Consider the following 12702-nt stretch of genomic DNA (forward strand, 5'->3'; position numbering starts at 1 on the left):
GTTAGTAGTCATAACTGTGAATGTGAATGGGATCAACTCACCCTTAAAATGGAAGATAGAAGAATATATTAGAAACCAGAATTCAAGAATATGCTGTTTACAAGAAATACATTTGAAACAGAGACACACACAAAGATAAAATTAGGGGAAAGAATCTATTATGCAGGGGTGGCTAGGTGGCATAGTGGATAAAGCACAGGCCCTGGAGTCAGGAGTACCTGGGTTCAAATCTGGTCTCAGACACTTAATCACCTAGCTGTGTGGCCTTGGGCAAGCCACTTAACCCCATTTGCCTTACCAAAAAAAAAACCTTATAAAAAAGAATCTATTATGTTTCAGCTGATGTAAAAAAGACAGGGGTAGCAATATCAGGTAAAGCAAAAAATAGATCTAATTAAAAGAGATATGCAAGGAAGCTATATCTTGCTAAAAGGCATCATGCAAGGTAGAAATAATTGCTAAATACAAATGGTCCAAAAACATATAAACCAAATTCTAAAGGGAAAAGTTAATTAAATTACTAGATGAAAACAGACATTAAAATTACAATTGTGAATTACCTCAACTTTCCTCTCACAATGTTAGATAAAACTAACCATAAATATTTAGGAAAGAAGTTAAGGAGATTGAATAATATCTTAGAAAAGCTAAACATGCTAAATCCCTGGGGAAAAAACTGAATGGAACTATAAAGGAATAAATATTTTTCTCAGGAAGAAATGGCACCTTCACAAAAATTGGCCATGTATTAGAGCATAAAAAATGCATAACCAAATGTAGAAAAATGGGAAAATTAAATGCATCCTTTTCAGTATATAATGAAATAAAATTGCATTTGATAAGGAACATAGAAGTATAGATTATTAATTTATTGGAAACCACAAAAACTAATCCTAAAGAATAAGCAGGTCAAATTACAAATCAGAGAAATAATCAATTTCATTGAAAAGAATGACAAGACAACACTTCAAATTTTGTGGAATGCAGTCAAAGAAATATTTAGGGGAAAATTAATTTCTCTAAATGTTTACATCAGTAAAATAGAAAAATGATCTGGTCATGGACCTAGAAAACCTAGAAAAAGAACAAATTATAAATCCCCAATTAAACACCAAAGCGTCCTGAAAATCAAAGAAGCGATTAATAAAATTAGAGTTAAAAAACTGTTGATCCAATAAATAAAATTAAGAATTGTTTCACAAAAAAATGAAATAGATTAACACTGGCTATTTTTGTTTTAAAAAAAGAAGAAAACCAAATTACTAGTATCAAAAATTCAAAGAATGAATGCACCATCAATAAAAATGAGATAAAATTATTAGAAGCTATTTTGCCCAATTATATGCCAGTAGAATTGACAGATTAAGTAAAAGCGATGAATATTAACAAAAACATAAATTGCTAAGGTTAAAAGAAGAGAAAACACAATACTTAAATAATCCTGTCTTGGAAAAAAAGAAATTCAACATGCCATCAATGAATTCCCTAAGGAAAAATCTATAAGTGAATTCTACCAAACATTTAAGGAGCAGTTAATCCTTACTATTTGGGAAATAGGCAAAGAAGTTCTACCAGAATTCTTTTATAACACAAATCTGGTTTTATTACCTAAAACAAGGAAATCAAAACTAGAGAAAGAAAATTATATAACAATTTTCTTAATGAATAGAAAATTTTTAAAGAAAACACTAGCAAGGAGAGAGAGTAAAGCAATATCTCACAAAGATCATACCCTATGACTAGGTAGCATTTATACCAGTAAAGCAGAGCTGATTCAATATTGGGAAAACTATCAGAATAAATAACATATTAGTAACAAAAACAAGTATAGATGTAGAAAAAAAGGCAGCACCATTCCTACTAAAAATACTAGAAAGCATAGGGATCAATAATAAGTAGTATCAAGACCAAGCATAGATAAACCCAAACGAGAAGTGAAGTTAGGATTTTCATTATCACCATTATTTTTCAGCATCTTAATAGAAATGTTAGATAACAATATGATTAGAAGGAATAAAAACAGGTAATGAGGAAATAAAACTATCACTCTTTGAAGATGATATGAAGTTATACTTAGAGAATCCTAAGGAATAAACTAAAAAACTAATTAAAAATAACCAACTTCAGCAAAGTTTTGAATAATTTTACAGAAAGATAAACTAAAAGGAAAATGTATAACTAAAGCAATTCCTGGAGAAATTAGTTAAAATACTTGTGGAATCTTCTAATTGTGATAATAAAATAATGTATGCATATTTTTCAACAATGCAGAGCATTTTTACAACAACTGAGCAAGCATTATTGGGGAACACAGATATTACAATCAATGTAAATAAGCTGAAATAGCATATCGTTTAGAAAGGAAAATGGAATGAAAATAGAAATTGGTTCAAAGATCACAAAAAAGATACATGTCCAAATGGAGTCTTAACAATGAAATATTAAATGATGAGTGCATTCAGGAACAAATCATTAAATAATTAATAACTTTATAAAAGAAAAGAATAATTATTTTTTAAAATATCAGAATTTCTAGGATGCAGTAAAAGTAATCCTTTAGGGGAAATTATATCTGTGTAATTAAATTTTAAGAAAATAGAAGAAGAGAATTTAAGAAGAATATGATTTTTAAAATTAGAAAATAAACATAAAATAAATACAAACAAGAGATATTAAGGATTGGAGATGAAATAAATGAACCAGAAACAATAAAAAGCACAGAAATGCAAATAAAAGTAAAAACTGGTTCTCTGAAAGACTAATAAAATTGATAAACCCTCAGTTAATCTGATGAAAAAGAAAAAAATCAAATCACTAATATAGCTAATGAGCAAAGTGAACTGACAGCAAAACCAGGACAATAAAAAGAATAATCAGAACATATTATATATAATCAGAACATATACATATTATATGTTAAGAAAATTGAGGATACAGAAGAAATAAATATCTTTAAAAATATAAAAACTAGGGGTGGCTAGGTAGCGCAGTGGATGCAACACCAGTCCTGGTTCAAACCCGGCCTCAGACACTTAATAATTACCTAGCTGTGTGGCCTTGGGCAAACCACTTAACCCCATTGCCTTGCAAAAAAAACTAAAGAAAAACAAAATAATAAAAAATATTTATATATTTTATTATAAATTATACATTAAATTAAGTTATAAATTAAAAGTAACAGAAGAATTAAAATTCTAAATAAAGATTTTAATTTAGTCTCAAAGAAGGAAATGGCAAAGAAAAAGACTCTTGGTCTAGATAGATGAATGCACAGTATAATTTTGTCAAACTTTTAAATAACAGTTAGCAATCACACTTCATCATTTATTCTTTATCATACCAGAATCCTCTTATGAAATACATATAATCCTGACACCTAAACCAGAGAAAGATAAAACATGGAAAGAAAACCAACATTATTAATGAACACAAGCTCAAAAGTTTTCAACAAAACACTGTCAATAAGCTACAGAAAATCATCCAAGAAATCATTTATTATTAATAAGTGGGATTTATATCAGGGATATAAAGATGGTTCAAAATTAGAAAAATAATCAACAATTACATTAAAAATGGAAACAGCCAAAACCATCTGATCATCTCAACATGCAAAAAAACAAAGTTATTGACAAAGTAGAAGACTCTTTTATGTCAAAAAAACACAAAACTTTACAATGTAGAAGCATAAAGGAAATTAATAAAAAGTAGCTACCTAAAACCAAAAGTATCATATTCTTTTTTAATATATACATATATAGATAAGTAAAGCAAGGATGCCCATTCTCCTGACTATTTTTTGATATAATTCTGGAAATGCTAGCAACAGTAATAAGACAAGAAAAGGAAAAGAAAGGTATAAAGATAGCTATAGAATATAGATTAATCTCTGTTAATGATATAATGGTTTACTTGAAAATTCTTAGTTTACTTGAAAACTTTTCATTCCATGTTTTATGCTTCCCTGATTTAGGTATTATTTATTTCTTAAGAGAATTCTGGTAGGATAAAGAATAAATGGTAAAGTGTGATTGCTATTTTTTAAAAGTTTGATAAAATTATACTGTAATGAATAGTTTTCACAAAGTGGCAGGCTACAAAATAAATTATCAAAAATCAAAAATATTTCTGGACAATAACAACAAAGAACAATAACTAGTAATAGGGAAATATCATTCCAAAACAACTACAAAAATGCACAAAATGTCTGAGGATTAATCTTATAAAAATACACAAAAGATCTGAGTAGATGCAATTACAAAGTGTTCCTTAAAGAATTAAAGAACAATATTAACAGTTGGAGGCATATTCAGTATGGGCCAAGCCTTGCCAAAATAATAAAAATAACAATTCTATTTAAGTTAGTTTATACGTTAAATGCTATGTGAATCAAATTACAGAGGATACTTTACAGAACTTAATAAAATAATGAAATTCATTTGACAAAACAACAAACAGACAAAATGAATGACAGAAGGAAGAACAAATAGAACTTTCAGATCTCTAACTATATTATAGAATCATCAAAACCATATGGTGTTGGTTTTGGAACCAATTGGAACATGCCAGATGAAGCAGATTCATAAACAATAAAATTCAATTACCCAGTGTTTGATAAAGTGAAAAATGTAAATTAACAGGGAAAAATTTCCTAATTCTTAAAAACTTCTGTGAAAATCAGAAAGCAGATTGGCTGAAATTTTTATTATTCAGTCATTTCAGTACTGATCTACTCTTTGTGACCCCATTTGGGATTTTCTTAGCAAAGACACCAGAGTATTTTGCCCTTTTCTTCTCCAACTCATTTTACAAAATAAAGAACCTGAGGCAAACAAAGTTAAGTGACTAGTCCAGGCTTACAGTTAGTCATATCTGAGGCTGGATTTAAACTCAGGTCTTCTTGAATCCTGGTCTAGCATTCCATCCACTGAGCCACCTAACTGTCCACAGTACATTCCAAATAGATATGCAACTCTAATATTAAACTTCATACTACAAAAAAATAGAAGAGAGAAACAGACCACACTCCTCTCATAGCTACAGATAGGACACATATTCATTTTTTAAAGATGAGAAAGGACATTTTAATTTAATATTTTATTTCCCCCTAATTGTATGTAAAGATAATTTTAACTATTTTTTTAATTTTGAGTTTCAAATTTTCTTTCTCCCTTCCTCCCATCCCTCACCATTGAGAAGCAATTTAAGATATGGTATATATGTGCAGACACAAAAAAAAAACATATTTCCATAGTAATCATGTTATGGAAAAATCAGACCAAAAAAAAAACAAGAAAAATAAAGAAACTAAAAAAAAGTATGTTTTGCTCTGTATTCAGAATCCATTATTCTTCATCATAATTAGGGCATGAATTCTTAATCAAAAAGAGATAAAAAGTAATTCCAAAAAGATAAAAATGTTGATAACGTAAGTCTGAAAAACTTCTGTACAAATAATAATGCATATGGGATACATAGGGGGAAAACATTTTGTATCAAATTTCTATGATAATTATTTGGTAACCAAGATTTTTGTTGTTCAACAAATCAGTCAATTTTATGCTTCATAATTCAATGGACATCGTGGGGTTTTCTTGGCAAAGACAATGGAGTGTTTTGCCCCTTCCTCCTCCAGTGGATTAAGGAATTCAGAGGTTAAATGACTTGCCTAGAATCATACAGCTAAAGTGTCTAAAGCTAGCTTTGAATTCAGGTCTTTCTGACTCCAAGATCAGCACTCTATCCACTGAGACATCTAGTTGCCTCTGGTAGCCATTATTAAATGTGTATATTTATATACATATATAAATTCATATGATTAATAAATGTGCCAAAATAAAATGGTAAAAAGACATGAATAAATAGTATATAAAACAAAAACTGCAAATAAATACAAGGATATGGAAAAGATGTTTTAAATCAATAATGATCTTTAAAATGTAAATCAAAACAACTCAGGTTTTACCTTGCAAATAGGCAAAAATGACAAAAAATTATAATTAGTCAAAGAGATTATGGGAAAATACACTAATACATTGTTAGTGAAACTATGAAATGATATAACCATTTCTGAAAAAGTAATTTGGAATTTGTAAATAAAAATGACTATATTTTCCATAATCTTTGAACCTGCGACTCTGCTACTGGGTTTTATTATTCCATTATCCCAAGGAAGCTATCAACAACAACAAAAAAAGACTTCAAAATTTTATACACGTCAGCACTTTTTATGTTAACTAAACTAGAAACAAAGTAAATGCCCATCAATCAGGCAATGACTAAATATATATATATATATATATATATATATATATATATATATATATATATATATCAATGTAATAGAATATTACTATGCTGTATGAAATTATGTCTTTGACGAATACAGAATATCATGGAAGGATATATATATATATATATATATATATATATATATATACTCAATGAAGTAAGCAAATCTAAGAAAACACAGTAACTATAATATAAATGGAAAGGATAACCACACATCAATAAATATCAGGAATAATTTTCTTAAAAACTATAATATCAAACCAGGACTGAGAGATATGAGAAGATTCCTCCAACCTACCACTTCAAGATGGTCCAGAGATGTTACACATTGCCCATGTTTTCAGACTTTTTCCCACGTATTGATCAGTTGTACTGACTTTTTTTTCCTGTTAAAAAAATATTTGTCATATGAGATGGCTCTCTGGGAGTGGGAGGAGGAGAGATACATGTAAGAAATGAGATATCAATAAAGACTTCTTTTAAAAAAGAAACAATGAACTACTTTCAAAGATAATGTTGACTGGTTATTAAAGAGTATCACTATATTTGCTGTATACAGTAAAGTACCCCATAAATATTAAGTAGCATTCAGAAAACCCACTTAATCTTTTAAAGGCACAAAGCTCTTTGTAACAAAGTGATATTTTTCCCTATCTAGGCTTTCCACACGTGGAAAGTCTTTTACTATGATAAAGTTGTTTGACACAACAGTTCTACTGTAAAACTGAATTCCTCAGTCTCATCATGGTATCAGATTTGAGGTAAAGGAGATCTGAAAGCTGAAGAGAGTTGTTATAAATGGATTCCAAACCTATTGTGTTCCAGAGCAGTAAAAATGTTAATTCCGGTTATTTGACTTTTATTCTAAGGCTGGCTAACTCAAGTCTTATTTGATTTCATGTGTGTGTGTGTGTGTGTGTGTGTGTGTGTGTGTGTGTGTGTGTGTGTTTCTGTGTGTCTTTGCATGTGTGTGTGACTGTGTGCCAGAATGAGTGTGAGATTCCATAAAAGATAACCCATTAACTATTTTTTTTAGGTTTTTGCAAGGCAAATGGGGTTAAGTGGCTTGCCCAAGGCCACACAACTAGGTAATTAAGTGTCTAAGACCGAATTTGAACCCAGGTATTCCTGACTCCAGGGCCGGTGCTTTATCCACTGCGCCATCTAGCCGCCCCTAACCCATTAACTATTGAGGTAAACTTGAGTCTATTTGAGTATCTAACCTAAGAAACTACATATTTCTTTTAGATTGGAAAGCTACTGCTAGCTTTGCATCAAGGATGAATTCGATGTTTGTTTTTGCCTCCATCTGTCTCTGCATGTCTCTGGCTTTTTCATCTTCTTTCAAAGTATTTTCTCCCAAGATCTGTACAGCTTTCCTGCCTAATGATGTACAAAACCAATCCCTCCCCTCCCCTCCCCAGGGATGTGACCATAAACCCCTTATCCAGGGTTGTTGCATGTCTTTAAAAGAGGTCTGCTTAAGAAAGTTCTGGTGAGGGACTTTTTATATTGATGTGATTTGTTATTAACTTGAGATTTACTTGACATAAGAGAGTGAGTTTAATGAACTAAAGAAAAATAAAATTGAGATTGGAATTCTCATTTGTTTTTTATTAAATGTATGAAAAATTTGTGAAAGTGGGTTTTTCTTTAAAAAACTATCTATTTCTTATAAGGCATAAAACTGTCTTTTCAAACTAAATTTGGAAGAAAAAACTACGTATCTGAGTTTACTTTGATATGACGTGTAAATTTGAAATAATTTAACTTCAATTTTGGGAGTAAAGGATAAGTGCTTAAATGCTTTCTCTTGACTTGTAAAATAGTTTATGAATATAACTCCATACATACATACATATATATGGTTTTATACATATATGTGTATGTGCATATGTGTATATATAGTTATAATTTATATATGTGTTTGAGTATATATATATGGTTATATATGTTTAGAAGTACATTTATAGTTATAATCTATATGTATGTATATAAACATAGATATGAATGTGTGACTTTCATGATGAAAATACATGTGGGTCCAATGACTAACAAGAGGGAGACCTAGACATTTTCTCTGATTCTCAAGAACTCTTAAACCTCTCTAAAATAGAAATTATGAGTCAAAGATAACTCAATTTACATTGTCTCAATGGTCTAGGACACCAGAAATTCAAAAAGATGTAAAAATAACATGAAATCTTAGCAATTGAGTTTACTCAAAACCCACTTACCCATAATGCTAATGGCAGTAAGGACTCAAAACTTGCCACAGAATGAAACTTCCCCTCTTTCCATCACTATGAATATTCAAGCTCTAAATGGCAGAAAGTTCTTCTGATCTCAATATCCAACTACAGTACTCTATGGGACAGTGAAGTTCTACAGGACAATTATAGAACAAATGGAAAGAGACAATGCGTGTATCTGGGTTTGAACCCCACACTATCACACCTACCTATTCTTACCACTGCTCTGTACTGTTAGACCAAACAACTGAGAAAAAGAGGGAACGGCACAGGATGGAGTGGAGGAACAAGAAACTGTGTTGAGGAAAAGAGCTCAGCATCCAATTCTGATTCCCTTAAAAGAAACTTTGTCAAAGACCTAGGATAAGAAATGGGGAATTGTCCAATGAGAGAGAAGTTTGAGATATTTTGAGATGCATCTGCTCAAAAAAAAACATTTCTGAGGACAAGATATGTCAGAAAGTGAGGAATGGAGGGGGGGAATAAGTGGGGGGGAGGGCAGGAAACAGAAATAACTAAAAATCTCAGGATGAAGAAAACTCAAAGACCTTGAATATAAGTAGATAAATCAACATGGAAAATAGTAACAGCAGTAAAAAAATATGATCTCCATATCTAATAAACAAGATTAGACAGCTATGAAAAAAATAATGAAAAACAAAGCAACCCTGTACAAGTGAATCAATGCACTGGACTTTTTTTGAAGAATGAAATCACAAAATGGAAGCATATAACAAGGGAAGAGAAGGGGATAGAAGAGAATAAGATAAAAGAAAATACACACTTAGCAACCATAAATGGAAATGTGAATGGAATGAAATAGAAGAGAATAGTAGAATGAATTAGAAATTAGAATCCAACAATATATTTAAGGGGTTGAACCAGAATCTATTTTGTTTCAGTTGAATTTTTAAAAAGGCAGGAAAAACATTCATTACCTCAAATAAAGCAAAAGCAAAAAATAGACCTAATTAAAAGGGATAAGCAGGGAAACTACATGCTTAAAAGCATCATACAATGACTTCACATTAATAGTGAAAATATATGCACCAAAACTGCACAGCATACATCTCCTCGAAAAAAAAAATCAAATAAATTACAGGAAGTAAATAAAACTATATTAGTGGGAAACTTCAGTTTACCCTTTTCAGAGTTAGATAAATTGAACTATAAAATAAAAAAGAGTTAAAGAATTGAATAGATTTTTAGGAAGGTTAGCTATGAATATTGAAGAATATTGAATTGGAATAGAAATGAGTATACCTATTTCTCAGCTATATGACACCTTCATAAAAATTGATTATGCATATTAAGGCTTAAGCACCTAAAAAATGCAGAAATATTGTACTCATGCTTTTCAAACCATATTTATATAAAATTACACTCAATAAAGTGTCATCAAAGCATAGATTAAAAATTAACTGAAAACCAAATAATCCAAAGTGAAAAAGTGAGTCAAAGAACAAATCACAGAAACAATAATTTCTTCTAAAAATGAAACAAGGAGACAACATACAAAAATTTGTGGGGTATAGTCAAAGCAATACTAAGAAAAAATTTATTTCTAAATACATCAATAAAAAAGAGAAAGAGTGGATCAACAAATTAGACAAAGAGCTAAAAACTAATACTAAAAAACCTCAATAAAACACCAAAATAGAAACTTTAAAAATCAAGGGCAAGAGTAATACAACTGAAACTTTTAAAAAATTTAAATATTAAATCAACCTGATCTAGTTATATTTTTAAATGAAATCAATAAATCATTATTTAATTTGGTTTTTAAAATAAAGAAAACCAAAATTACCAGTATCAAAAAATAAAAAGGTAAATGCACAACAAATGAAAAAGAAATTAAAGTAGTTATTAAGAACTATTTTGCCCAAATACATACCAATCAAAATACTTGTCTATCAATACCTATTAAAATATAATTGTCCAGATTTACAGAATAGAAAATAAAATACTTATATAACCCCATCTTAGAAAAAGAAATTGAACATGCCATAAAATGAGCTCCTGGGAAGAGAGGGAGTAGGTGGGAGGGAGCCTAGGAAGTGATGGATTCACCAGTAAATTCTAGCATTGTTTAAAGAACATTTTGAATCTTTGAAAAAATTAGACAAAGAAGGAATTCTATCACATTTCTTCTATGACAATTTTTTAACTTTTATTTTCAGTTACAAATTCTTTCCCTTTCACCCATTTAGATAGAAAGAAATATGTTATTCATTAAACATAAAAAGTCATGCAAAATATATTTCTATAATAGCCATAATATGATGGAGGGAAGGGAAGAAAAAAAATTTTAAAGTTAAAAAATATGAGTCAATCGTTAGTAAGAGTTCATCATGGGGGTGGTTAGGTGGCATTTTTCATCATACTCTTTTGGAAATGTTGTAGATCATTATATTGATCAGAATAGCTAAATCTTTCACAGTTGATAATCCTTAATCTACTGCTGTTAACTGTGTACAAAGTTCTCCAAGTTCTCCTCAGTTGATTTTGTATCAGCTCATAGAAGTCTTCTCAGGTTTTTCCTAAATCCACCCCCTTCATCAATTCCTGGGGCACAAGATTATTTCATCATAATCATATAACCACAAATTGTTTAGTCACTCTCAAATTGAGGAGTATCCCTTCAATCTTCAATCTTTGCCACCAAAAAAAATAGATTTGCTATAAATGTTCACAAATATCTTTTTCATACCTAAACCAGGGAAAGTAAAAAATAGGAAAAGAAAACTACAGACCAATTTCCTAATGAACATTGATGCAAAAATTTCAAATAAAATATCAGCATGAAGGTTGTAGTAAGATATGGTTGGCTATGACAAGAATGTAGGGGTGGTTCAATAATAGAAAAATAACAAGTAAAATTGACTTTATCAATTATATCAATAGATATAGAAAAAGTATTGGAAAGAGTATAATACATGTTCCAATTTAAAACAGAAAGCATAGGAATAAATGTAACTTCTTTCAAATGAAAAGTAAATATAACTAAAACCAAGCGCAAGCACTATCTCTAATGAGGATAAACTAGAAACTTCTTTAACATGATCATCAAAATGTTGATTATCACCATTTTTATTCAATATTGCATAGCAATAAGACAAGAAAAAGGTATTGAAGAATACATAAAGAGGAAATAAAACTATCACTTCTTGTAGGTGAAAACTTAGGAAAGTTGCAGGATGTAAAATAAACCCACACAAATTTTTAGTATTTCCATATTTTACAAAAGCAACCAAAATGTAGAGATAGAGAAATTCCACTTAAAATAACTACAGACAACATAAAATACTTGGGAATCTAAATAATAACACACAAATACACACACACACACACACACACACACACACACAGAGACACTATATGAACACAATTACAACAATTACAAAATACTCTTCCCATATATAAAGACAGTTCTAAATAATTGGAGAAATTAAGGCTTAGTCAATATAATAAAAATGATGCTACCTAAATTAATTTACTTTTTCAGTATCATATGAATCAATTTCCCAAAGCATTACTTTATAGAACTAGAAAAAATAATAAGATTCATTTGGAAGAACAAGTCAAGAATATTGATAATCAATGAAGAAAATTGACAAATGAAGATCTAGCAAATCTCAAACAATATTAGAAAATGGTAATCATAAAAAATTCAGTCTGGATAAGAAAAGAATGGTTAATCAATGAAACAAAAGCAAATGAGCACAGTAACCTATTTTTTTGAGCCAAAGAGCCCAATTTTTAGGACAAGAATTCACTACCTGACAAAAACTACTAGGAAAACTGGAAAGTGGTCTGGCAGAAACTAGGCAAAGTCAAATAACTCACACCATACACTAAGATAACCTCAAAATGAGTACATGATTTAGATATCAGTAAATTATGGAAGAAAGTAATAGATCTATGGATAAGGGAAAACTTTATTACTAAACAAGAGATAAAGAGGATCATGAGAGGTAAAATGGATAATTTTAATAATGCAAAAAGATAGAGGACAGCTTCAAAACTTTTCACCAATGTATCAAAAGTTAGGAAAATATTCAGGAAACTGGGGGGAAGAGTCTTACAACAATTTTCTCTGATAAATGTCATAGTTATCAGTTATAAGGGGAACTGAGCCAAATTTTTTTTTTCAAGGCAAATG

The 12702-nt window shown here is 29.8% G+C and overlaps 1 protein-coding gene across 7 annotated transcripts in view; it reads right to left on the reverse strand.

Annotated features, from left to right (window-relative positions):
• LRFN5 (leucine rich repeat and fibronectin type III domain containing 5) overlaps window positions 1-12702 on the reverse strand; it is a 380753-nt gene that overhangs the window by 204416 nt on the left and 163635 nt on the right. For all 7 annotated transcript variants that reach the window (XM_074235998.1, XM_074235994.1, XM_074235993.1 and 4 more), the window contains one exon: window positions 6587-6674. The gene's annotated coding sequence lies outside the window, so the exon portion shown is untranslated. The remainder of the gene's footprint in view (window positions 1-6586; window positions 6675-12702) is intronic.

This window comes from Macrotis lagotis, chromosome 4 (assembly GCF_037893015.1).
Source record: "Macrotis lagotis isolate mMagLag1 chromosome 4, bilby.v1.9.chrom.fasta, whole genome shotgun sequence".
In the NCBI taxonomy this organism is placed as follows: Eukaryota; Metazoa; Chordata; class Mammalia; order Peramelemorphia; family Peramelidae; genus Macrotis; species Macrotis lagotis.